General features: G+C 39.0%; 1 long non-coding RNA gene across 1 annotated transcript in view; it reads right to left on the bottom strand.

Moving 5' to 3' along the window:
• Window positions 1-13,771, bottom strand: part of LOC139602435 (uncharacterized) — a 36,669-nt gene extending 22,898 nt beyond the window's left edge. The window contains exon 1 of the long non-coding RNA XR_011683205.1: window positions 13,672-13,771. This is a non-coding gene — a long non-coding RNA (uncharacterized lncRNA). The remainder of the gene's footprint in view (window positions 1-13,671) is intronic.
• Window positions 13,772-23,226: the final 9,455 nt, after the last annotated feature.

Here is a 23,226-nt window from a genome sequence, read left to right as displayed (position 1 = left end):
CTGAGCAAATTGAAGTGTGTGCATACACACATCCTTCTGCTTATGGAATGTAAAACTCCAGGAGAGCTGAAATATTGTGACAGAGAACAAATACAGAATTGTATAAACAGATTTCATTGCACTTGGTAGTCCTCAGCTAAAGCTTTCGTGTAGCCACATAGTGCCAGCCCCAATAAAGACAGCATTTAACAAAACTGAATGCAAAGTCCAAACCTAGGATCCAGTTACATTTTAATGTATAAATAAACTCTGGATGCAAATATTTCATTGCTAATCTGGACACAAAACACTCAAGATCTGACCCTCTTGCCCAGTTTTCTGCAGATCAAAGAATGCCCTAAACTTTGTCATTATTATTTTAAAATTCTCTTAATTAAACTCAGAACAAGCTGTAGTGAAAAGGCCATAATTTAAGTGCTTTAGACCACGGAAATGCAGCTCTGAGGAAAAGTGTGTTTTTATGTTGCTAGGGGAACCCTTAATGTGCTATGGCACCAGGAACGTTTGGAAAAACAAGAAATGAAGCAGAAGTAAGTATTCGGTAATGAAAAACACAAGAAGATTAAATCAAGGTCTAGAACTCCAAAAGAGGGAGAGCCTCAGCATTTTAAAGACTCTTTTAGAAGAGTGGCATCATGTCTGTTTAAAATACTTATTTAGAAAAGTTATATTTAGTTATTTCAGGGGAAAAAGTTTAGACCTGAATTATTGCCAGAGATTGGTTAAATTAAAGGATTAATGGTGCTCTGAAGAGTCTCAGATGTCTGATGTCCAATCCATGGAAAGGCGTGGACTGGGATGTTCCAGAACATTTTCTCAGAAATCCAGGAATCCAGAAAAAGTTTTCTGAGAAAACTTTTTTCTCAGAAATTCAGAAATCTGAAGTTTTTAAGCTTCAGAATTTGTTATAAATCAGATCTCAAGAAATCTGTCCATCTTATATGCATGGTTGTGCCATTTTGTACAGTAATCTTCTCCCAAGGCAATACAAAAATCCTTTTCAACTTAAGCCTAAACAAAGACTTTCTCCATTTCTGATGGATTGAAACCACTGCTCTAGACCAGAACCAATAGTTATGGGGTCAGGTGCTCAGCTGAGCAATGCCCATTTATACCCATAGAGTAGATAATCCATAAAAGATAGAGAAATTAATGTCAAGGAAATGAGTTTTTGTATAGCTTGAGTAGGACTGTGTGAATAATTAAATTTTTGGCCAACTGATCACACTGTGTCACTTAGTGTCACTGAAGTATTAAGTGAATATAGCTAAACCTAATCTCAAGCATAGTTTGGTATTCAAAATTACACTATCTAAATTTTGAAACAAAACATTTTGACCAGTCTCAGAGAAATCTACTTGCTTGGGTCAAAATTATTTGAATAAACAGCCTGAGGTTACCTCATCTTTTCATTGCCCTGACATTATTTTGCTGCATATATTTGAAAATATTACCAAACAGATTGGCAGGAAAGCAATCCTGATTCAGAAGTATTTTATACCCAAATGATTGACATAATATATGTTTAATCATACAGGGACTGATCACTGCTTGATAGAAATCTTCCTGTCTCTCACAGCATCCACAGAGCAATGCTAATTTACACCAGATGCACATCTGGCCTGGCCTGTGTAAAGAAGCTGTTGAGGTGGAAATTTAATATTTAAACTAGTACAAACCTACAGAGTTCTGCACTAAAATTAAATTTGGGTAAAGGATTAGTTACTCCTTTCATTATCTACTAACAGAGGCTTATTTTTACAGCAGACAGAAATTGCAAATAATTGGAATAGATATTTTTGCTGCTAATGCAGTGTCAATGTCATTACACCCTGCAAGTATTTAGCTCTGAAGTGGGTGAGTGACATGGCTAAACATGGTGACAGAGTGACCCAGCACCCCAGGTTTCCTCCCTTCTTTTCTACAAAAGCTGCACACAGCCACATACATGAACTCTTTATAGAGAGATGAACTTCGATATAGCACAATGCCCTGAAGAAGTCATAAAGCCTGAAAATCAGGGAAGGTGAGAATAGAAATATTTACCACACCAGGCTTTTTGTGAAACAAGGGTTGCTGAAGATACTTTTGGGACCAAGGCTTGAGCTTAGCAAGTTTTTAACGAAAAATAGCTTTTGCATCAGTCCCTCTTCCTCTCTAACTCCCCCAGTTCTGCTGATTTTTCTTCCTCCTTCTGCTTCCTTCCTTCTTTTTATCAGGATATAAGAGGGAAAGGATAAGATGGGACTCAAGTTATGACTTTTTTTCTGTATTTGTTTCTGTTTTCAAAAAGTGGGACTAGTCCTGAGGGCAGGTGACTGGTGCCCCCCTCAGTGACTAAAGAGGATGTAGAAGAGCAGCATGGTTGGCTCCCTATTGTCCTGCCTTTCCTAAGCAAATTTTATCCTCCCCACCCTTAATGGGGTTTGTCTGGCCTTGCTATTGATGGGGCTGAGTGATCAGAAGTTTTAACGTAAGACCTGAAAAAGATAAACAGAGTAATACAAATATTAAGCAGCCATGTGGTTTTCCTTAGCTTCCACCTGATATTCCAGAGATTTAATTAAATTTCTCCAGTTTTGGCCAGTGCTGGGAAGCGTGATGGAACAGAGAGGGATCATTGGAGTTTGTGCAGTCCTTCCCTGACCTGAGGCACAGCAGTGTGAGAATGTGCTGGAAAGTCCTGTAGAGAGCCAGAGGATCCAAAGAAGAGTCTAGTGCATCTTCACCCCCACAGCACTGAACACCTACAGTATTCTCCTCACATTATTTTCCTTGGATTAGTCTGACCTTTTTTCCAATGTGATGCCTGTTGGGTAATGGGGGCATTTAGATAACAGCTCTAATCAGCCTTACAGCTCCTACTTTCCTCTGTAATGGTCTCTGAATGGCACTGCTTCCACATCCACCTTCAGTGTACTCTGAAAAAAATACATTGTGGAAGGATGGTGGTGGGAGAAACAAAAGGCATTCACCATCAGCAGGAAAGGAATAATTCTGTAGATATTTATTTGTTAATCTATCTCAGTCTCTATGTGCTGTGCTATTGCCTGCCCAATGAGTGAACCCATGCAGAATTAGCAACAGACTTCCCAAAGCTTAGGGATGAGGTAATGGTGCACTGGAAGTGTGACCAGCATGACTCTGAGTGCTGCAGGACACTGCACATGCTACACAACAAATTGTTTATGCACTTACAGCAACAACAGCAGCTGGAATTTTTACAGGGATGGTGAAATGCTGGAATATGAGTGGTTTGATGTCCTTTCTTAAGAATGGATTTGAGTAAAAGACATCAAAGCACGGACAAGGACTTCATTCTGTATTAATACCCCTTTGTAACCAGGTTTGAAATATCAGCAGTTACTATTCTTTTTGGTTTAATAACTTTTCCTTACATTGTAGGCCAGCAACTAACTAATTAGCCCTAGATTTGATAAGAGATCTTCTAGCACATATCCCTATCAGTTTGTCCCTCATGACCAGCTATCAGGGAACATTCAGCACAACCTGACTTGACAATTACAGAAACCTATTTGGGATATTAAAAAGCAGTCTATGCCCTTATTTCATTAAGATGTATTATTTTCATGGAGGTTTGAAAAAACTATTGAAATATTCATGGAAAAATGCCTTTCCTTTTGGATGTTTTGAGCAGTTATTATTCTGTTAGGAATATCTATTGAGCGTGATCAGCATTCAAAGTTCCTTTTTAAACAAATCCAAAATAGTTCACCATAATACTAAAAACTCTGTAACTCAAACCTGATAATCCTCTATCAAAAAATTATGGAATGATCCTGATCATGGAAGATTTCTGCCAAACAAATAGAATAGAATACAAAACATCTACCAAAATCATAAAGCAGAATTGACCTTGTGGACCATTTGGTTAATTTTTCATGCTATTTTCCCATGTTTTTATGCTTCATTAGTCCCCACGACTATGGCTTTAAATCTGTGCCCAAGGCCATAACAGAGAGTATGAAATAATGAATCTAGGTCATGTCAGTGGACAGGACCAGACAGGAAATCCATGTGAAATGCACCCAATTTAGTAGAGTTTTCAGCACCTTCTACTATTGAAAGCCATGAAAAAAGCACTAAGTTACAATTAAGTTACATTCTGGCAGATTAAATATGCAAACTGGACGCTCAGTACTCTCACTCTCAGCAGATGGCTAAAGCATTGCCAGACAAGCCATATAATATTCTTTTTTATTTGGTATTTCCAGATCCTCTGAAAGAGATGTCTTTGCTATTTAGTAGAAATATGCTCTGTGGAATATTTTCCCCTAAATGGTTAAGAAAGAGAACTGTCTCCTCTGAAAAAACAAGCATTTGCTAGAGGTACTGAGAAAATGGCCCTCTAGTTAACTGAACATAATTCCAAGAACCAGCACCAAAGTTTGGGTAGTGGACCTTGTGCACTACCTAACAGCTTGGTTCATTCATCTATTTCAAAGCATATATTCCTTAGAGAAGACAATATTTTGTCCTAGTTCATTATAATATTGCCTTAAATCACAAGAGATTACTTTAAAGAAAAAAGGCACAAACACAAACAAGGCATCAGGCCTAAGCAGTATTTTGCCCTGTATTCTATATTTACATGGCAGCTATACTATAAACACAAAGTATGCAATTCCACAATCCTCAAAAGAAAAGGCAAGTGATCTGGTTTTAATTTTAGGTTTTCTACATTTATATCTGGGAACTGTATACTTCCAGGAATTATGGGTTAAGTTGGAGGAGAAACAGCAGCAACTTGCTTTGCCAGTTTAAAATAGAGTTCACTGATTTCAGGAATAGTTTCTTTTTCACATGCTGAGACTTCTCCTGAGGGAATAGCTCACTGATACAGTAAGGACAATAGGAGCAAGATGTCTTCGTACAGTGTAAAGTCAGAACAGTAATGACTAGATATAAAAAATTGTAATTTAATGCTTTGAAAGGACAAACTTTTTGAAAGCATGTTTCTAAAATACATCTGCAAAATAACTTGTCCTTTTCTTTTATTCATTGTTCCATGAGCCTCATGGCACTATGTTTTATGGTTGCTCAACTCCACGCACAAACATTTTCCTGCTGAAAAACTGGCAATTTATTTTTTTCCAAAAAGCATAAACCAAAGCCAGTGTGGAAAGGATCTCCAGCATGGATCCACTAAAACAGTGCACTGCATCTCTGCAAGTGACAGCAGCAGTGAAACTTTATAAACGTCCTTCCTCCTGATCCAACGTTGCTCCAAATGAATTGAGATTGTACATAAAGGAACATGATATTCATGGTCAAAGATCGGAATCATTATTGTATGTTTTTCAAAACCTATGAATAACTTATCAGCTGCTAAACTGATGGCTTCTGTGCCTAAATGACACTCTATACTTCTTTTGGTACAATTAATACCAGTGGTCATGGTAGTTCCAGAGGAATGGAAAAGCTGTGGAACAGCAGCTCTGGCAGAAAGAGACACAGCAATAAGGTCACGATGTATGCAGGGAGTAGCCAGCACTGGGCTTGCTGCACAGTAAAAAGCAGAAAGAGTTTCCATAGGAAATGGAAAAACTCCCAAAGAAATATCTGTTAGCAGAGAGCAAAGAAGGTCAGCCAGGGCCTCTAAGATCCCTATTTATAAGAGCCTACCCCTGAGTTCTCGTTTGTGAAGGTGGCTGGTTTTAACAGGAATGACAGACAAAAGTCTAGTCATGTCACACAAGGAGATTTGTGTACACAAAAGCATCTTCTGTGCTTCCTTTTCTTTTTCCCAGAAAGTTTGTAGTTTTGAGCTCTGCAAGATGGATGAATGAGGACGTGGTCTTGTCTTGGAGTTTACACTGTTCAGATTAAACTGAGAATATTTTCCAAAAGCATGTGTTATGTATTTAAGAAGAGAAGTTCACTGTGGGGTGATAGAGATCAACATTTTTTTTTTCCTGGAAGAAGCTTTGTTTAGTTTCCATTAAGTAATGAGCTGCTAAAGGATTTGCTGCTACAAGAATCTGAAAAAAAGACACCTTAAACACACTACAGCAAATTATTGTCCTGTGGGACAATTCCACGGTACAAATTGGTGCCAGTAGGCATTCTGTCACCGAAATATCAACTAGAAATAGCTAAACACTGAAAATTTGTTCCAGAAACATTCTTGAGAAAATTGTTTTCCTGAAATACATAATCATGCTTATTTTTTTACATTCCAGTGTTTTTACTGGTTTGGTAGTCTTGACAGAAGACATGAATCACAAACTCACAAGCAGACAGTGTTTTGCATTCTTTTTTGTGGAAAATTTGGCCCTAATGGTTTTTGCAAGATAGACCAAGGGAAGATGAAACACGAAGATTATTTATTTGAGCTTCATTTACATAAAAATGAGAAAATTGGGTACTTCTGTTGTTAAAGTTGTAATAAAAGTTGTGTCAAAAATGTTCTTTATTCTTTACTTAGCAATGTAGTAATTTATTCTATAGAAACAATTATTTTGACTGGAATACTCTATGAAGTGTTCATGACTGAGAAGAGAGGGGTGGTGGAGTCAGCTGAACTTCATTCTGAGGAATTGTTGGTCAATATGACACCCAGCCTTTATATTACAGAATGTTTCTCTTTGTTGCAAAAAGATAACCACTGTCAGCCCATATGAAATTTTTCTGAGTGCTCGATATTCACAATTCAGTACCTGAGTTGTTTGCTCAACTTAGTTCCTTGATATTGTTTCCTCTTCCTGACCGGATAGCCTTCCGGACTAAATTTATTTCAAATATACTCCATCTCATCATGAAACTAATCTCAATTTTAAGTCCTACAGTCACTTTCTGCAAACATATTGTCACAACAAGCAAATAAAAATGAGTGCAAGCATTTGCTGGGAAAAGGATGAATATTTTCCTGTAATGCTGTTGCATTGCTCCAATCATCCGGTCTCCCGTAAAATACACCAGCAGTAAAAAAGTGATAAACAATTGGCCAACACTTATCCACTTATTTAGAAACAGTTTCTTGGTGAAGATTTGTGATTAAGACTGTGCATGTGTCCTCAGCTGTAAGGCAGGATATGTATTTTATCCAGCCACACAAGAAGGTCTCATCTTTAGTTCCTATTTGTGGAAGTAAATTGGGCATGATGTCAAGCCATAGCTCCTTGCACACACACTGCTCTCTGAAACCAGCTCCGTGAGGAGCTCACAGCACTGGGCTGGGGCTTACAGGAATCCTGTAGAGCCATAACAGCAAGCACAAGAACCAGTCCCAAACACCAAAACTCCACATGGGCTTACCTACAATTCTGTTTGCTCCAGCCTTGCTGAAATCCTCAGATTTCAGCTCAAACTGCAGTGAGCTGCAGGCTGACAAAATAATTCTGGCTGGCTTCAGGTTTGTGTTTCACTGGAATAGCTTGGCCCCCAAGAAACTCACAGGGAAGACATCAGGTTTCAGGGCTCCATGCTGACAGCCTAGCCTTCCACACTGGAACAGTTTTCAAGCAGTTTGAACAAATAACTTTGCAAAAAGAATCTAGATTAAAAGAGCTCTTCCTTGCCAGGGTGTCACAAGAAGTGTGGTAACAGACCCAGTTCACTTGTGCTGGAAGTGCAGAGCTCACCAGCTCAGCTTGTGACACCTGTGGAATGGGAACAGTGCTGCTAATTTACCCCTTTGCACAAGGCTTTTCCTGGGTGAGCACCAATAGATCAAGTTCCACACAAATTTAGTTCAGGTCACTCAGTATCACTCCAAAATCTCTCTGCAGGACAGAAACACAAGTATTACTTGTAAAAGGGCCATGAGTATTTGTACAAAGTCTGGGACTCCTTCACCTCTTGGCTGTTCTAAGGGCTTGCCAACTTGTAGGACTAAACCTGATATTCATATAGGAGACAACCTGGAGCTGAGATCTCGGTTTCTGCTTTGAACTGGGGTATACAATTCTGTCCTCCAGAGACAAAGTTTCAACATCTGTCAAAAAAGGTCTGAAAGTACTGTTTTTCCCTAAAGGGAGAATTACAAAGTGAATTAGTTAACACTTGGAAAGGGTTTAAGGTTTCAGGAAAATAAGTACCATGGAAATGCAGGGTGCTGTGATCCCTTTCTAATGGAATATTTTATCATCCAAAAGTGGCAATTTCCTTACAAGTCAAACTTTGTTCCAGTGTTATTCCACGATATCCTTAAAAACAGACACCATCAGTTTTTCCTTGCATTTTTTACTTCTGCCAGACAATCCTCCACTCCTTCTGCTTTGAAAAGAATTGAGTACAGCAATGGTTCTGCTTCCACCCTACAGAACACTTGGAATTTTGCACTTCACACTTGGGCTCCTGCTGTATAGGAAGTGCTAATGGGGACAGCAAAGAAAGGAAACAGCCCTTCCGAGTTGTGAACTCCTAGGTGAGTTGCCTTTGTTTTCCAGAGTCAAAGCATGGTATAAATGTTCTAAATTAAGAATCAAAGCATTCCATATCTCTGAGTACATGCATAAATTAAAAGTAGGAGTTTATAAAATACTTCAAGACCTTAAACAACAGGCAGACACCACAGCCCATTCCACAGTTTTGGACTGGTCCATAACCATTTTATATACACTTGTAAATTTTCAGAACTTTGAGATCTTAATTAAAAGAATTTGCATTCTGGATCCAAGCATTCTCATACTGACCTTGAATTTACTGGATGGCTGGAGATTTCAGAGTGGATGAAATCCAGTCAGCAAATGTTCCAAGTTTCTAAAACTCAAATACTTACCTGAATTTGAAGCATATAATGAACTTGTCTTCATACAGTAGAGACAATTTAAGTTGCATTTGGTACTCAACCATTAAATTATGCAGACTTTTAAAATGCACAAACTTATAATAAGTACCTCCAGAGCATTCAGAACAAAATTCAGAAAATTCAGAACATTTCTTGGTATCTCAATTCTATATGTTTAAGAAGAAACTAACCAATATAAATTATATTATTTTAAATGTGTGCTTTCAAAGGTTCCCGGTTACTGCATATTAAGAAATTTTTTTTCAAAATTGTATTATTGAGAAATAAAGCAGAAAGTAAAACTATGAATCTTAGATATTTAGCATTCATTAGTGTTATGTCTGTAATACTGTCCCATATCATAGCAAGTTAGGGATAAAGGATGTCCAGTGGGAGTGCAGAGCTGAACAGTTATGCTCCTTATCAAATGGGAGCATGTATCAAATGGATGTTCCACTGGGGTCTGTCCCAGTGCTGGTCAGTGCCTTCACTCCTTACCCAAAGGTCACATCACACAAAAGGCTTGTTTGACCTAGAGACAAATGAAGTACATTGCCAGTACTTTGCAGGTCAAGAATAGGACTCCACGTAATTGTGAGAAACTGGAGATACAAATGGAAAACTTTGTACCTTTTTTGACTTCTGCCAGTGTTATCACCACACTCAGGAATAATAACCAGCACAGAGAGAAAATGTGGAATAGCTGAGGAGGGAGAAATTCAGATAGAAAAGAGCATAGAAATGACAGCTGAGCAGACAGGATGGGAGTTAACAACGTCATGCTGCTGCCAACACAGAGTGTCATTCTGGAATGCGGATAGCAGACAAGTTTGCAGAGGAACCCTTTTGCTAGAGCAGCACTGATAAGGCTTTAGCTGGATTGCTGTGGCTATGTCAGGGACCACACTTCAGGGAGTCCATGGACTGGTCAGACACAGTCCCAAACATAGCAATAAAAATGATGAAGCGATCTATAAATTATGAATTAGGGTAAAATATTGGGAAAGTGGGATATTTAGCCAAACAGACTGAGGAAAGCCTTGATAACAGTCTCTCAGATATGTAGAAGGCTATTTTATGTGTCTGCAGAAGTAACATGACAAAATTCAAGAAACACTCAGGTCACATCATCAGAAACATTTTGTAACGAAAGGGCCATGAACAGCAGGAAAATTTGACTGAGGTTTTGTGCATCTCTACTGAAGATTTCAGGGCAGGCTGACAAATGTCTGCCAGGAAGCACCCAAAAGTTTCTGCTTTTGCCTTGTTTCAGGTGATTTCTTATTCTTTCCAGCCCTACAACCCTGTGGTTCTGTTTGCTCCTTATCCTGTTTAATTCAAAGCACTAAAAGCTCTGACACACATCACACTGTGAAATACATTTGATTTCAATGAGCCCAGAATACGTTTCTGCTTATCCACCTTCTACTTTTACTTTCTGCTGAAGGCAAAAGACAAATTATTATTGTTCTCATTCACCCAATTGTTTTAGTGAAATGTCAGTTTCTCAGTGATGATCTAGAAACTGAAAGGCTCAAGCCTGTGGGATGTCCTGTGGGACTGTGGTCCTAACTCAGATAGAAAATGAAGGTTAAGAAGAAGCAAACACATACTTGCTGTTTCAGGAAGTGTGTCAGTGTCTGGCAGCTTGCTCAGAAGGCTCATTATCTTGTATGGAGAGACTGAGCTGTACGTGTTTCATTCAGGCAGAAAGACAACAGAAAATTAAATCTTGAACACTGCCATAAATATCTCCAAAACATTGTTTGTTGTTTAATTTACAATTTCAGATGACTGGTACAGCTCAGACTGAAAGGACAGAAATGATGCAAATAACCACAAGAACTAAGAAATGCCAACAACGGAATTAATCTTTCTGTGGAGATTTTCTGAAAGCTTCGTAGAAAAGTTGGATTGTAGGGAAATGTGTACTTTTTTTTTTTAAACCAGGCTGAGTTTTATATCAAATGTTGATCCACAGCTCATTTGGAGCTATTATAGGGATTAGGTGAAAGGCATAAGCTGCAATTACAAGAAAAACCATGCCAAGCCAACATGGGCATTGTTCAGGAAGTCATGCCAAATGACATCCCAAGCACACAATGTGGAGAGAGGATTTGCCAACAATTTTAATTTGTGAGAAATTGTCTCAGTATTTTGTTTCACTTTGATAGTAACATGTTTTTAAAAAATGTCAGCCAGTTACACAGGGGCTGGCTGCAGTCCAGGGGTGAAACTGTGATGAAGAGGGCCATTAGTGAAAAATGCCAAGCTCTGAGTTTCATGTCATTAATATTTATGACACAGTGTGAAGAATCTTATTTAAATGCCACTCTGTGTGTGGGTTGGGGTGAAGGAAAAGAGGGATGCTAGGGAAGGAGAGTTACAGTATTTATGCTAAAGTGTGCAGGCATCTTGACAAGGAACAAAGCCCGTGACAGACACTGGGTAGCAATAATTAGTCTAATGTTTGGATAGTTACACTTTAACTGACCTCTGATTTTAATGGCATAAAATTCTAAAAATGTCTGTTCTGTCAAGCTGCCAAGTAAAATGCATTTAGATGGGTATTTGGAAACCAAATACAATTTTTAACCATCACCTATTATTTTGGGCAAATCGCCTGAAGTGGACTGAACTTCAAATATTTATTTCATGCCAGCCTGCTCGTCCTGAAATTCTGTTGTGATTTCAGGCAGACAATATGTTTTGTTCAGTACAGCACTATAACTCCTGCCAGTGCCTGTTGAAGTCCTGGCTCCAAAGAAGACAAGTTCCAAAGTGACAAATTCCTCCCTTTGCAGAGAGTGGGATAGAAACTGTGCTGCCAGGGAGTGCTGCCCTAGACCCTTCCTGGGTCACAGGAGGTCACGAGGCACTTTCACACCCAGAACATCCATAAGCAATGGGGTTTGTGCACTTACTAGATTCAGATTCAGAATTTGGGTTTCTCCACAGTGAAACTCTGTCCTGTTTGTGTGACTGTCCTGGGGTGGCAATGCTCTGTGCTTTGTCACATAGCTGCAGTGAGCCCCTCTCATGTTTTTATAAAGCTCACATAAGATTTGCATGAACTATGTAGCGAGTCCTTGTCTCCCCATTTTTAAAGCAAATTGTCTCCTCCTCTTGACATAAATAGTCTGTTTTATATCCTAACTTAATTCCTACAAACTGCTGTGTTTTTTCAACTTATGTTGTTATGTCAAGAAATAAATGAAGTGCACTGTACACATCATATTTTTCACACAAGTGTCTGGCATGTGTATTGCTTACATAAAAATACAGCATTGTTTAAGAAAGAGAAAACTTAGAGGGAACTGGTATAAGAGATCCATTTTTTTAAAGCAGCAAATTCCTTGGTGATTAATATTTTTTTTCAAATTACAGTATTTCATAGACTAAAAAGAAAACCATCAAGTGAAATAAAAGTCACAATTTTATACAAAGGAACACTGCTATTTGTAGCACTAAAATATAAAATGAAATACTATTGGAATTAACTGCTGAAAATTTATTTTAATATGTGCTAACAGAAACTTGGTTGTGCACTCTGTTACCCAGGAAATGTAGCAGCTTTGAAGTCACTATCTCCTGTTTCTATTCAGAGAAGGTCAAAGCTAAGGTTTAGCAGGAATCCAGGAACTTCTAAGGCAAGGATGAATTAACTCATGTGGCATGCTGTCCTAAATTACTGCTTTGTAACTATATCCATCTAGAGTATGCAGTAACATCCAGAAGTTACAGATAGGTGATTGTACTTTGTATCTACACAATCAGCCCTGAAATAAGAAAGAGCTTGGTTTCTCATTGACTTTTAACTGGTAAATAATGACTGTGGAGAAATTCCTCCTAATGAATTTCAATAGAATTCTCATTAGTGGGATATCCCCTTTTGCACTCCTCAGGCAGCTCTTTAATATATGAAAGTCAATATGACTGACTTTCATACATTTGCCAGCCTCATCTCAGGGTCCATTTTGATAAATATAAAAATGCTTCTGGTCATTCCAACGAAACCTCAGTGGAAGGAGAAGGAGCCCTATTTGATAATCCTGGGAGGGCCATGTTCAAGGGGCAGTGAGGATCAGGGCTGACTGGAGGGCTCACCCAACGCTGCTACACTGCAGCAGTGTAAAGCTAAAGGGGAGGCTGCCCAGCATCTGGAACTGTTTAGCTTTCAGTGAGCATTTTCTACTGAGCACAGAGATTATCTTATCTCCTTTCTACCTCAGTACAACATAGAGACGTGTGTTTCAACACGGTCATTGTCAGTGGCATTGCTACATTCACACAATTGCATCAATCGAGTTCCTTGGCATTTGATCCATTTCCTGCAAAGAGGGAAGGTCATTGACTTCAAGCCTAACCAGGGTGACTGCAAGCTGATCCCAAAGGTGCTGAACACTTATGATCAGGACATCTCCAAATCAAGAGCGGAGGTGAAGAGTTCAGCTAAGAAGGCCCCTGACTCCCAAGAGCTGTGCACCTCCTGGGAGGCACCGGGCCCCTCCAGCTGCCCCGGCCATTAAGGCGAGCTGAGGGTGCTCAGTATTTTGCATAACCCAGCTATAAATGCATTACACTTAACTGCATAATCTCAGGGATAAGGGAACATCTGTCATCCAATAGCAGCAAACACCATCTGCTTTTGTATCACCATATTCCTAGTTACTTGAACAAATGGAGCTCAAGGCACACTGGGACCTTAAGCACTGGGCTTAAGAAAAAGCAAAATGTACTTAGACTTGTTACTTTGCCCTTTTGCACATTTGGAATAGCTATAATGAAAGGCATTGCTCACAAAAGCTTTCATTAGAGTAATTTGCTCTTTGTGCTTTCTATGCTATAATTTCAGAATTATATCATTTTTCTCTAACGAGCTCATGGAAACTATCCAAACTAGTTATGAAATAACTCACCTCCATTACTCCCAACCTTAGCCAATAGCCTACATCCTTTTCCAAGATATTATCAGGAGTCTTTCTTGATCTCTTCATCTCCTGCCCAGAAGAATGGCTGGTCCAGCTTTCTGCTTCTCTTTGCTGGTACTAAAAGAAAAGAAATGCAAAGGCAGCAAAGTATCAGGAAAACAATCTTCCCCTGGAAGACCTCTGGAATTTTGCCAAAAGAAATTTACAAGTGAGTCAGTTTGAACACTTTGTACTGTTCATAATTTATAGTGACTTCTTATTATTATTAATAATTTTAATGTCTGGAGGAAAATGAAATTATACTCTACTGCATTGTGGAGTCAAATTTTAAAAATGTTCAAATTATCTGACTAGATAATTGTTCCTCTTCTGGCTTTTGACTATGACTGTTCCTTCTGTTACTTGATTAAACAGATAGCAGAGCATGTGTCCTGGTCTGAAGTAGGAAATGGTTCTTTGGGAAGCTTTGGGAAATCTATCACTTCTCCCACTACTCCAATGTACTCTAAAGGCAGTTAATGATAACAATTGATGCTGTGCTTTCCAAATTTAGCCCTCAAGGGATTGATGTGCTGAGTGTCCCCAGAAGAGTACTTGACTGGAAAATCAAACTTAAGGACAGGCATAGAAAAGGATGCTTGAGTAGGCCAAATGAACCAAATATAAACACAGCTCCAAGAACTAAGAGGAAATTAGTGGAGAACTGGAACGGCTCATAAATCTAGAGAAACAAAAATATGTTTGTCTGGAATCTTGGAAATCAAATTCAATTTGTATCTAGTGCTTGGCTGAACTTTTCAGACAACATTTTACAATGTTTGTCATTTGCTATACAATTTGTACATTTTATTATTATTTATAGAAACAGTCTCTGTTTGCCTAAATGTGCACAGAGGCAAGGCCTGTAGACAGGTTTTGTACATATTTAACCAATTAAATCCATGCAAAAACCCCCTGAAAGAATAAAGCATTTTATTTGAAATGCCTTTAAGTTCACAGATGAAGCTTTAAATGAACAGCATTTCTAAAGCCCCAAAGTCTGCATCAGAGTTCCACATTCACATCTCTGTTCTCACCACAAAAATGAAAAGTGATGTCTCAAGGTAATGTTTAATATTATTTGTGTCTCACAACAGCACTTGAGAACCTGAATAACTGTTCCTGCTGTATTTAGGAACTGTGCAATATCTGTAATACGAGGCTATCTTAGAGGTTTAGGTTATTAGCTCCTAACAGACTGGGGGTAGGAGGAGAAATAAGCTCTGAGAGATGAAATGTTTCAGCTCTATTGAATTCCAATCCAGCAAATGCACAACAGAACATGTTAACTCCTAAATGATCACAGAAACTGGAGCAGCCTCTGAAGTGAGACTCATGTACTTGTGCGTCATTGTTTAAAACTATCTGCTAAGTCTGGAGACTGAAAGAAAGCTTTGCATCTCCTTGCAAGTTGAAAGAAAGTAAGAATTTGTTCAAATTCCCAATGAGCACATCTGGAATAGTCTCCAGTATTTTGCTGCCAAATTTCAGAGCCAGACACTGTGAGGTTTCTCTGGTTTTATCTGCACCACGAGCCGTGGTACAGCACGGCCATAATTGAGCTGTTCCTGACCACTCTGCCTCAGCTGCTGAAAACAGGATCCTTATTAGTGCTGACATTAGTGCAAGCTTATTTATCTCACTCTCCCTCCGCTGGATTACTACCATGCTTCTCAGAATGTCTTCTCAGCCTCAAATTAAATTGCAAATTATAATCTAAATTAAATTGTTCTTCTTTCCTGGCTATCTTTGGTTTCAAGAAGGCCGTACTTCCCAAACAAACAGTACCATACGGCCTTGAAAAAAACGACACGGGGAGAAGCCACTGGCCTTCTTTTGGCTGAAAATCAACTGGATAAAAAGGTTTCTGCATGATCACATTTTTAGATTGCCATCTTCTAATATTTTTTTACATAAATCAAAGGTAGCTAAACCTTTAGAACCGCTACTTCAAAATAATCCAGGTTACTTTAAATATTACTAGAAGTACTTGTTGGTTTTGGGGTTTTTTTTCTCTAAATGAATGCTCTTTAGCACAAATTTCATTAATACCTTTGTCATCAAATTATAGGGATCAGTAACCTCTGCTGAAGAAAAGTCAAGTCCGGATGAGAAACTAATGAATCTGCACTGGGGGGCATTAACCTCATTGCTGTAGTTTGCTGGAGCCTGAGTAGGGCCCAGCTCAGCAGCCTCACTAAGGATTGGCTGACAAAAACAAGCCCTGCAATATGGGATGTGAAACATCCTTTACAAGGCTGCATGGAATACAGGCTATTCCCCTGGATGATTTGCCATCATTAACCATTTCATCAGTACAGCACCCTGCAGGGCCTGTGAGTGCCCACGAGCCCTGTCCACTGCTGCACAGCCACCAGGGTATGTTCTACATGAAATGTGTGCTGAGGCTGTGCCACGTGTGGCTTTTTAGCGTTTTCTCCTAAATAGAACATTTTCTCTGAAAACCTTTTTTGTTTAAGTTCCTGGAAAGAATTAGAGGGTGTTTTGGTTTTTTTCCTTTTCATAGAAGACAAGTTCCAAAGTGACAATTTCATTCTTGCAGTGGGTAAAAGGAATTTGAACTTGCCCTCATAACTGAGTACTTTAGGGCAGTGTTCAAGAACTTTTGAGATAAAGATATAGATACAGATGATAGAGATAAGTTTCAAAAGACTTAAGGAGGTTTTCAGAGATCACATGCAGTAGATATCTACTCACTGGCAATGAAATAACAGCCTCTCTTCTCCTGCTGTTTGCAACTGATACAGACTAAACCTCTTTCCCTCTTTCTCTAATGTCCCTTATATTCTTTTATACCTATATTACAAAAGAAAGCAAAATTCTTTCCAGTATAAGCCATAGGTGGATGATACACTTTTAACTGTCCTTGCTGGGAATGTCAAAGTAGGCAGTGCAATCCTTCTTACTTGAGCAATAGGAATAAACCCTTGTTAGATAGTTTGCTGATTCCTAGATGATCTCCTAGAAAAGATAAATTGCCAACTTTCTCCACTTCCAGTCACTGACATATTTGCCTATATCAAATGAGAATAAATGGAAAAATAATGATTCAAAATCAGACATCAGTGTTCTAGCGTAGAAGGCAAGCAAAATATAACCTATGACAAAGTAGATCCCACATGTTTATAGTGCAACTTCTGGCCAAATTCCACTGGATGACACTGACAGCCTGGTGTTTCAAATCCATGTTCAGTACATGTGTGATTCATTTGTTTCATCTATATGGGGTTCTGAATTTTTATTATGAATTAACAACATATTTTCAGTAAGAAATAAATAACTAGTTATAACAAAAATAATCCTAATTTGTGACAGGACAGAGGTGAGGAATTCTGACTCTTTGTCTATCAAGTCAGTAAAATTAGCCAATTAGACAAAAATGACAGGAAATCAGAAGGAACTAAATCCCTACTTGTACCCAGGAAGGAACTGCACTGCTAGAAGCCCTGCTCATGTAACTGAGACCCTGAGCCACTAGAGAACTCAGCGTCTTTCTCTGGTTCACAGCTCCAGCTTTCCCCCCCTCTTTCCATGACTGTTTTATTTCTGGTCTGTGCACAGCAGCCGTGTTAACCAATTTGCAAGGTGGAAACTGTTCTTTTCCATGAAGAAGCCAATTCAAAGAGCAAGTCTTTGAACAAGAGCAGGCTGGGTGAGACTGGAGTTCTGGCCCACACTAAGCCACTCACCCTGCATTCCTCCTGCTGTCCTGGTGTTATAAATTCGACAGTTATGGAGAACAAGGTTCTTGAAGCATCAGAACAAATATTCTCGATTCCAGAGGGTATCTATCTACTTCATTAGATCACATGGATAACACACATCTGTACTGAGCTCTCACTGACATCACTGTACTTCCTGTGTGGTAGCAAAGCTCTCAGGGCTGCTCTTAGGGCTCATACACTGTATTAGTCACTCAGAGATATTCAGACTGATGGACACCTCTAAGTATTCCCAAGACAGCACTGGAGAGAGAGACAAGACCATTTCTGTAAACCATTGTGGGACAGAAGCAGAAAATATGTTATTTTAGAAAAAGCTGAATCTGGTGGTTCAAGAAAAACAGTAACAGCTTTTAAAGCAAAATTGCCTAAGTGAAATAACACATTACCGTCATTCAGATTTGGTGCTTCCTCACAATTTGGATGGAAATACCACTTCAGGTGCAAATCTCCCAATGAGGGCAAAACGTTATCATCAACAAGCTTCTCCTGTATAGTACATTTCCATAAATACAGATAAATCCTGGTGAAATTAGTCACTCTAAACACACAGTACAGGGTGAAGAGGAGAATTTGACCCACAAATCTGCTTCTCAGATTTAATTACTTTTGCAGTCATGAAGAGAATATGATGGTGAAAAGGACAGCAAAGAAGTGTCCAGATACCTCTGCAGCTATTTCTGCTCCCAAGCCTGTAATGTTTCTACTGCATTCTGCACTTCCTTAGGTCACTGAGAAGAACAAATCTGCACATCATATGCTGTCCTGATCTCAGAAAGATGAAATTAAGGGCCACTCCCTGCCATAAAATACCTGCCTTTCACAATTCCATCTCTTTTCTGTCACTATGATTAATTTATTTCAAGGCAGCAAATAAGTACAAAACATTTTGCTTCAAATCTACAAAAGATGTGGGATTTTCCTGAGGAAAACCAAGCCATGCAGTGCCAACACTGTTGATTAAAAACACAACACCTACCATCCAATGCAGTTTATGACTTATCCCTTCTGTGGCAGGAGGGACATTATTTTGATAGTGGAGGTGATAAATTATGGAAAGAAATTTAAATCTTTCATCCAAACCTTTCAGATGTATCCTAAATAACCCCCATCAGTTCTTCATTGATTTTCCTTTTTCTTTGGAGATTGCATTTGTGAGTTGCAGCTCATCCTTAACTAATAAAATTTTACTTAGACACAAGGTAATTGTAGCATGAAACATTTAAACTGATGAGATAAGAATAAAAAGTTAACAAAATTTAAATATTTTGGCTTCTCAAGACCAAATTATCTTTTCAATCACATTTAGAATATGCTTTACAACCCCCGAAGTGAGAACTTCTGGCTCAATAGCCAAAAATACAGATTTATGGGAATGGAGCATAATTTCATAAATATTGTTGCTTATATGAAAAATCCTCCAGACTAGTAAGCAAAGTCACAGGTTTATCCATCAAATGAAAATCTATAAAGTCTTGGCTAGCAGTAGCATTATGTAGCAGGCTGATATTATCTGAGGTAGCTATCTGGTGGAAAGAAAGTGTCTATCTACAGGAATATTCATGGTGTTCACAAGACCTCTGTTTTACAATCACATTCCCAAAGCACTAGAAAGTTAGGGCAAGAGACAGGTTTCCTCAGTGGGATTCCTGGCTCTGGGCACCAGTAGCTTTTTCTTCCAGACAGGATTACCCTGTGGGAGTTGCATGAACTTTCTTTGAGGGACACAACTTTTGCTTCAGAATAGCTCAGACTGTTCTGAGCTGCAGGTATTTTGAAAATAAAACTAGGTTTCCATACAAGGTTAAAACTATTCCCTGAGCCCTCTCCCACATCAGATTGCAGGAGCGGGACACTACTGTGCTATCAATACAGTCAGTATATTTTTCAGGAGCAAAATACAAACATTGAGTTAGAACACAATATAAGTTTGCTAAGTACTTTTACTTCCTTTCTTGGTCATGGTTCTGAGAGTGTTTGTTTAAATGAGGAGGAAAATGAATAGATTCCCCAGACTTCCCTCCACTGCCAGCAAATACAGAGCTCACCGTCGTCCTTTGCATAACATGTGGTAAAAGGAGAAAAATTAGATTCCCCTGTTAAAATACTCACTGTCTCTCACTACTTTGCTTTTTACTTTTCCTATAAATGGATACTTATGGCCACTTCAGTTTGTACTGACTTTTGTAGAGACTTTGAGAAACATCTTTGGTCTAAATTCTGTGCTCTCATGAGCTGGCATTAATCCTGAGCTTTCCTACCAGCCTGACAGCAATGCTGAGGAGGAGTGTGCTGTGGGACTGGCCTGAGGGTCACAGCTTTTACTGGGGAGGTTTAGTCAACCACAGCTAAAGTGTGGTGTTGAGGAGAGAAGGATGCCACTGCAGCCCCCCCTTTGTGCTGGGCTGTGCAGCTGCCTGCATTGGCACATTAAAGGCTCTTTGAAGAGCGAGCTGTGCACTGTGCTCTGTGGGTAACGATCTCGGCCCCAGCACTGACAGATCAATTCCTTTCAAAGCACATTAAAACTCTCACATGCAAATAAAAAAGCTTCTGTCTTTAACTTCTGGGATATATACCTTCCAAGAAGGAATTTTAATGCAATGTGCATGTATTATTTCCTACCAGGTTCATGGAGATACACTTTACAGAGATAAAGACAACAGTATTAACTATGCATTAACCTCATATCCCTTTTGTATGAATTTCTGTGTCATCCTGGTGTGTCAGACATCTGTGAACAATTCTGCCAAAGCTCTGGAAGCTGGCTAGAACTACCAGGCACCAGGGAAAGCATCTGTGCTCAGGACAGCAGGGTGAATGAATGGTGCTGCTCCTCTGCCTGTGGACCCCAGGCCATGCCAGCTGTTTGACAGGATGAATTGGAAGGCAGATCAATGAGATGCTCTGTGACAGAGGCCATGGCACACTCCCAAACCAGTTTTTCTCCTTTCACTCCCCTGCTTTTATGCACTGCTCATATTGCTTCAGTTATTTAACTTCTTTAACCTGATAAACATTAATAAAGAAGAAGCAAGTTCTTCTTCCAGCACTGAATTTTTTAATCATTTCTTTAGGCAGTGAGCTTACAGTCTGTTCCTTTGCCAGGGTCAGACAGCTCAGATTACACAGCCACCTTCCTGCATTAGCACCCAAGGATTTATGGACAAAGTTTCTATTCTGCTTTGTAGTCAGTGAAAATCAACAGGACTGGCAGCACAACCAGCTTTGTTGTAATGACCTGTTCTGAAGGGAACATTGTTGTTGATTACTCAAATGTTTTTACCTTTAATGGTTTTCTTTAAATTGCTTCATTTCATTGTGTTGCACTTAGCTCACTGGAGCTCACTAATCTGCTCCACTGAGGAAAAAAAGTATCAGTTGTATTTTTCTCATTTTTGAAATAAAAAAAGACAAGGTTGAATTCAAACTACCCATTTTGCCAACAAGGAAGAACATAAATATTAACAAAGCTTATCTCATCATTTTGAAGGCCTTTTCTTCTCTATTTACAGCTCCTTTTATTTGAGCTCCATGAACATTTGGGTGGGCAAAGCTGTGTTAGCATGAACAATACACAGAGAATTTCAGGCCTGTAACAGAGAGTTGCTATCTCTGAATTAGATTCTTGATTATATAAACCACATTTTGACAGCCTTAGAGTTGCCTTTTAAAGGTCAAGACATTCAGCCAGGGAACAGAGACACCCTGTACAAAACACAAAGGCCTGGTCCGTGTCCCAAGGACCTTTTTAAGCAGCACAGGTCTGTGAGCAGAACACAGCGAGATCAAAAGGGGAGCAACAAACCAGAAGCAGCAGCATGGTCAGATAATGATGGCTGCTGCTATTGACTTGTGTCTGAGTGCTGCCAAAGAAGAGTTTCCTGAGGGAGATGTGAACAGGAGAGGGTATTTTGCTCTTGCACTAGAGTGTAAGGTATTTTCAAGCGCTGGTGATGATAAGAGCAAGAACAAAAGGGAATATGGTGCAATGTGGTGAGGATACCAGACACACCAGAAAAGAACTTGACTCTAGAGCTGTAAGGTCGATGTGCAGAGGGACATTTCTCCAATTTCTTCCAAAAGAAACTAAAACTAAGAGGGTAAAATTAGGCAAGGTAACAAAGTTATGCGGTCTCCACACTTTCTTGCAAGTAAGATGTGTAAGCTCAATGTTAGCAGGGGAAAAGGAGCAAGAGAGCAGACAGAGTCCAGCCTGAAGCAAGAGAGCTGCTTGCTCTGGGAGCATCAGAATAAACCCAGTTGCATTTTTTCTATTTGTATTTTGTGGCTGCCAGGTTTTTAATATCAATTATGTTAATATTAATCATATTAACACCTTCCTGGGACTGTGCAGAGCTCCAGTTGAAGCTCCAGCACCAGCAGGCTGCTGGTTCTCTGCTGCCTGGACGCTGTCCCCTCCTGAGATGGCCACTGACACCCTGACTCTTGATGAAGGCATGAAAACGGTGTCTCAACAGGACACCTATTTTTTTGGAGGTGCTCACAGTACTTTGCTATATTTATCTTTCCACTAGATGTGCTTGATGCTGGCTAGTGAATTTGGAGGGTCCTGGAGTTACAGGAACTGATAGATAGTCAAAGACACAGATAAACACACAAACTGAAAGATATTTCAGCTATTTCACCCCCATCTTTTTTTTTAATTACGTTGTAGTAAGAGCTTCAGAAATTATTTTATTTTATATTACTATTCATGAGCACAACTCTTCTGAAACAGCAAGAATCCTGGGGGAATTATAAAAAAAAAAAAAAAAAAAAAGAAGAAGAAGAAGAAAGAAGCTCTGTTTTTGAATGAGGGAGGCTGTTTCAATCCAAAGCTTTCCTACTGAGATGTGAAGGGACCAAACTGTCCTAGAGCTTTGAGCTACTTGGAATGAAAAGCAGCTGGAACATGCAGGGACCCCTGAAGCAAGTAAGGCCTGTTAGCAAATGGAAACAATAGCACTGTGCATGTTTCAGCTCCATGCTCAGCTGGGCTGGAGCTGTGGTAAAATCTACTTTCTGCAAGCTTTTGTGGCTGGAAAGCACTTGGGAGAACTTGCAGCGTTCACTTTCAATTTTACCAGCTTGTTTAAGAACAACTTGTATTTATTTCCTTTCCTTATTAGTAACTAAACATTATAGAAGTCCAGTTCCTGTTCCTTTTGTTTCTATAGATATATTTATATCCTTTTTTTGTTATACACTTTGCATTCTAAATAATTCAACCTTCAGCAAGCAATAGAATTACAAAATTACAGGAATGCTAAAATTTGTTTTCCCTTTTGCAATATTAAACTCCATGTATCAGTTAAAACGAATATTAGTTCATAGAAAATCAACATCTTTCAACCTCACAAAATATTCAAAACCACCAAGAAGATTGATTTAGTTTTGTGTTATTTTTTTCCTTTTGATGGTTTTCATTATGTACAGTTCTGTATTCCCTTAGCTCCCCCAAGTACTTTTAAGTAGCAAAACAAGGTCAGACTTTTATTCACACACAGAGATCAAGAAATTCAGAGTCAGCCACTAAGTATTTAGAAGGAAGAGCTGTGATTTATCTCCTACAAATGAACAAAAATATTTTGCCTAAGACAGAAATGCTGGAAGGATAAATCAATCCACATCTGAAAGACAGAGAGCAGATTAAAAGAAGACATAAATGTATCAAAAGAGCTACTCTGGTCAATTGGCAATGACATGTTTGGTTTGCTTTACAATGAAAGAATCTGTGGTGGCAAATGCTTCCTGATTT

The sequence above is a fragment of the Agelaius tricolor genome, unplaced genomic scaffold (assembly GCF_023055355.1).
Source record: "Agelaius tricolor isolate 1412-34295 unplaced genomic scaffold, bAgeTri1.0.p SCAF_34, whole genome shotgun sequence".
NCBI classification, from domain to species: domain Eukaryota; kingdom Metazoa; phylum Chordata; class Aves; order Passeriformes; family Icteridae; genus Agelaius; species Agelaius tricolor.
Note: the sequence above shows the minus strand (reverse complement) of the source record. Positions and strands in the feature narration are given on the sequence as shown.